Below are 5,098 nucleotides of genomic sequence, written 5' to 3' on the forward strand. Positions count from 1 at the left end.
TAAATTAAGATGCAAAACTATATCATTACTTGTGTCACCACAGTTCCAGTGCTTCATTATAGCACCGGGAGTTGATTTTTGTTTTTCTTCCGCCTGTTCTTCCCCTTCATCACTTGGTTCAATAACAGACAAGCTTCGCCTTCAATGTAAGATTTGGCATGTCAATTAGGAAGCACAAGTATAATACTAAACTTAATTTTCTGATGAAAGTGGCAAAGTACAGGCCAACAGTTGTGAAATATCCTTATCTTACCTCAATAGGATATTACGGTGCACATATAGATTGGAAGTCTTGTGTCCATTTGTGCAGTTCACTAAAATCAAGCAACATTATCGTACAAGTAGCACAACATATGAAAGCACACTGCAGAATCATGTGAAAGAAGGCTAGTACTGACCTCTCATGATGCGGAATTCAAACAACTCACAAGAAGAAGATCTGAACCAAATTTGCCAACACGAATAGGAAGTAAGATCTCTTCTTGTGCAGTTCCACTAAGATCAAGCAATCAAGCAACATTGTCGGTGTGACATTTTGGTTGAACTGAACAAAACACTCTTAAAACAAAAGTGTTTTGTGCAGTGCAACAAAAGGTCACAATGGCAACGAGGTGAAGTAGATAACCCTGTTTACATAGAGGTGCAAAGGAAACAATTAGTGTTCAATAATGGTGGATGACACAGAAGCCAACAAAAAGAAGCATCTACCTTATCTAAATGGGAAAGAAACCAAGATAGTAGCATTTCTCAAACGGTGGCATTGATTAATATTAACATAGATATTATATTATCAATAAAACTCGTTAAACATGTAATTAGCTTTTAACTGTGGCATTGCATCAATTTTCCAACGGCATTATTAGAGGGTGTTTGTTTACAGGGACATTTTGGTGTAGGGACTAAAATAACTCCATGTTAGTCCCATCTAAACCAAACAGGAGGGACTTTTAGGGACTAAAAGTGGGCATTTGGGACTAAAGAAAGAAGACCCCGAGGGAGTCTTTTTGGGACTTTTTCCAACAGTTGCCCCTGCCACGCATCGCACCTTGTCTCTATTAGTTCATTACTAGGGGTAACATGGTCTTTTAGCATGTCATTTAATAACCTCTAGTCCATGTTTAGTCCCTAGAACCAAGTAGGTAGGGACTAGGGAGTTTTTAACCAAACAGGGCTTTAGATTAACAACAGCTAATGAGTTGCACGGGACAGTGGACGCACCAGCACCATGTGCATCTACCGATGTACTGTGGTCATGCACAGTCTATTGCGACAAAGAACAAACAACCAAGGAGCATAATTGTGTTGGTCCCAGTTTTGTTATCTTTAGACACATTTCCCTATGTGAGCGCAGCAAATCTAGTCCTGCTCAAACTCTACAGCCAGTTTGTACTAGTACTTTCGCCCCTTCCTTTCCTCTTTGAACCACGTCCTAGATTTATGCGATACAACTTTCCCCACTATTTTCCCCCATTCCTTTCCTCTTTGAACCACGTCCTAGATTCATGCTATACAACTTTCCCCCTTCATTTCCTCTTTGAACCATGTCCTAGATTCATGCTATATACAACTTTTCCCACTACTTTCCCCCACTCCTTTCCTCTTTGAACCACGTCCTAGATTCATGGTATACATGCAGCTTTTTTTAGAAAAGGAGGATGACCCCTGGTCTCTACATCTAGTATACATGCAGCTAGAGAAATGCATGTGGAGTAAGTAAATTATACCTTAAGGTTCTTGGGGCGTGGTTCGGTGGGCGACAGGACGGCAACGAAGAAGAAGGGGTCGGAGGCCCTCCCGCGCTGCCGCTGGGTGAAAGTGAACAGCTGCACCGGTAGTGGATTCCCTCCCTCGCCGACGGCGACAGCGTTAAGCCTCCTTCCCTTCCCGGCGGACGGATCCTGCCGGCTCTTTGAGCAGCAGTGAGGGGAGAGAGAGGCCAACGAAGTCTTGTTTAGATCTGGAGAGGGCGAGAGAGTGTGAAGAGAGCAGCTACAAGCGCTGAGGCTCCAGCGTGTATATATATATACTGGAGAGAGAGTGTGAAGCGTGCAAACTCTAGAAAAAAGTGCCGAGGCTGGAACTTATACGTGATGAGGTGATTATACGGTCACTACGAGATCGTATAGCTCCGTATCAATCCATTTTGACCAGTCAAAGAATCCTCCTGGCACAAATTATGCGCAAGTGTAGTTATCAAACCCGAGACCTCAAGTTTGATGAGCGAACAGGCTAACCAGCTACACAACCCTCCCATTATGTTCAACGAGAGGAAAATAACCTTTTATACATTCCTGCATTCGTGTGACAAGCATGCCGTGTTTTTTTGTGTGCGTGTGTGTGGGAGTCATTGGGATTTCAATCATAATCGTGTCATGTGGCTTTGGTGGTAAGACTATCCACAGTGGTGCAGAAATAATGCAGCCTTAGTCACCTTACCTCTCTCCACGTAGTACGTTGGGTCCCACCAGTCAGAGGGTGAAACAAACAAATTAATAAGAAAAATTGAAAGCGTCAGCGGTGTATCTTACCTCACACATCTTGCTACTGCTCGGGAAAACTGTCCAATTGATCCCTCTGTTCGCTTACGTACTATTTTTAGTGAATCCTTATTATAACATGCACACAATTTAGGGCACTTGTATTCGACTTAAGCCAGTGTTCCACCGTATCTCGTATACTTACTACTCCCTCCGTCTAGGTGTAATAAGTCATGTTAGAAGGTGCAACGGGACCAAGGTGCGTGCGTGTGTGTGTGTGTATGTGTGTGTGTGTGTTTAACAGCATTTGTGTGTTATAGAGAGCGACAGATCGACCTACTCCTACAGAGAGATGGTGTGTAGTGTACGATTTTAGCCATGAGAGTCGGTGCATCCTCTCGTTTCCGGGTGTGTCCGGTAGGGACATGCGGACAGCAGCCACGCCCGCTCCTGACCAGCCTGGCCCACCCATAGCCCCTCCATCGCCCGCGCGCGCTTCCCGCCCAAAATGGTCAGCGCCGCTCCAAAGAATCGGTGCCGCATTCATGCCCGGGCAGAGCGGACGCGACCTCTCACTGGCGCAAGAGTGATGGTTGCTTCGTCCGTCCAACTTACTGCTGGGTCTATGTGATTTGACGGCTCATTTGTCTTTATTACTGAGGTGGTAGGACTGCTGGATGTCCCACGCTTTCGGCGAAAGGAGGTACTACTAGATTACAATTTTCTTCATTCTTACAGCGGAGGCGTGCAAGAGCAATGAAAACACGCAGGCTGAGTGATTACATGGCCCACCTCACACTATCACCGTGCGATATCTAACTCTTTACATGGTACTCCCTCTGTTCCTAAATATTACTAGATGAGTCCCCGCGCGTTGCCGTGGAACAACCGTATATCTCTCTGAGCAAAATTATCGATTTCATAGAACTAAAAAAACTCTATAACCACATGACAAATGTGGTAGCCAAACTAAATAAACTCCCATCATCATTTAGATCATCCCACGTAAGGAAAAAAGATCAGCCAACTCCTACTTCATAATGGGATTATATTTTTCTTTTTGACATGTTAATGGGACTTAAAAGCTCACTTACATGCATGCTACCAGCGCATGCTTGCATGAAGACATGTTGATGTGATTTAAAACCCACTCACATGCATGCCATGGTATTTCTACATGCTTACATGTGGCTTAGTGCGGAGCCTCTCAACGTCTAGATCAGACGGCTATTATGGACTGATTTAGTTCATCTAACGGCTACATTAATTTTGATGATGTGGCTCAAGGAGAGGATAGAGAATTCCTAGTAGTGGGGGCTAGCTATTACTAGTAGATAAGTCTTTGTAGAGATTCCACTACATACGGAACAAAATGAATGAATCTACGCTTAAAATGCATCTATATACATCTGCATGTGGTTCATGGTGAAATCTCTACAAAGACTTATATTTAGGAACGGAGGAAGTACTAGTATAGTACGTACTGTAATTTATCAGCGAGATAAATTTGTACAATGCTATGAAGCTTCCAGCTTCTGTTACATGTATCTTGCGTCCAAGGTTTCCCGTTGCAACATTTCATCAAATACAAAGGAGACTAACGTGCATGCTATTGCATCTCAATGATTGACAGATCATAGCAAATATGTACTCCCTCCGTTCCAGTAAGTGTCTCAACTTTGTGAAAACTTTAGTACAAAGTTGTATACTACTAAACATGACACTTATTTTGGAACAGAGGCAGCTAAAGAAAAAAACGATCCATGCAGTCCCTAGCCCTTGAACCGTGAACCCTAACCAGGCTTCAATTTGCTGGCAACGTTCGAGCTTCCTAATAAATGAAGTTCGCAACCTTTTGACCATCGGATCATTTTGTGTAGTTTCACCAAAATCGAGATGAGCATCCTTGTGGCAAAGAAATTGAAGAAGCGTGATTAGAATAAGATTACTGGGACTAGTTGATGAGTCATAAACTCATCACAAATATAGTACGTAGAAGTCACTAGAGGTATGTGCGGGGCAAAGAAGTAGAGAAATATCCATAGGGAGTGATGTGGGCAGCTGGAGCAGTGGTGCAAGCCGGCTGTATAGCGAGTTGTACCTGAGGGACGTAGCTCAACCTTGAGGAGGGCGGCAGGAGGCGACAACTGCCCACGTCGCAGCAGTGAGCAAGGGACGAAGGCAACCTCACCGGCTTTGTGAGAGAGAACGGTGGGGACCCCTGATCGAGACGTGCCGACAGTGGGTTGTGACGCCCGGATAATTAAGCTACAGTGATCCCACGCTAATGGTGCCACGTCACCACGATTACTGCTGCTAAGCTATCATTAGGTCAAAACCGGTCCAAAATTCAAAATTCAAATTAATGATAACAATAAAGGTTTTCAAAAATTAAAACAAAAATGTTTGGATTGTACTAAATATTACAGAGGTAATTATGGTGCAACAAACCCATTTTTATAAAATGCCTAAGTAATTTAAAACGATTTAAAACAGAAAAGTAAAATAAATAAAAGGTAAAAAAAACAAAAGAAAAGGGACCCCCCCAATGGGCCAACCGGCCCAGCTGACAGCCAGGCCAGCCCACTCGCCCAGCCGGCCGACCCACCCCACTCCTTTAT

This window comes from Triticum dicoccoides, chromosome 7B (assembly GCF_002162155.2).
Source record: "Triticum dicoccoides isolate Atlit2015 ecotype Zavitan chromosome 7B, WEW_v2.0, whole genome shotgun sequence".
NCBI lineage: Eukaryota > Viridiplantae > Streptophyta > Magnoliopsida > Poales > Poaceae > Triticum > Triticum dicoccoides.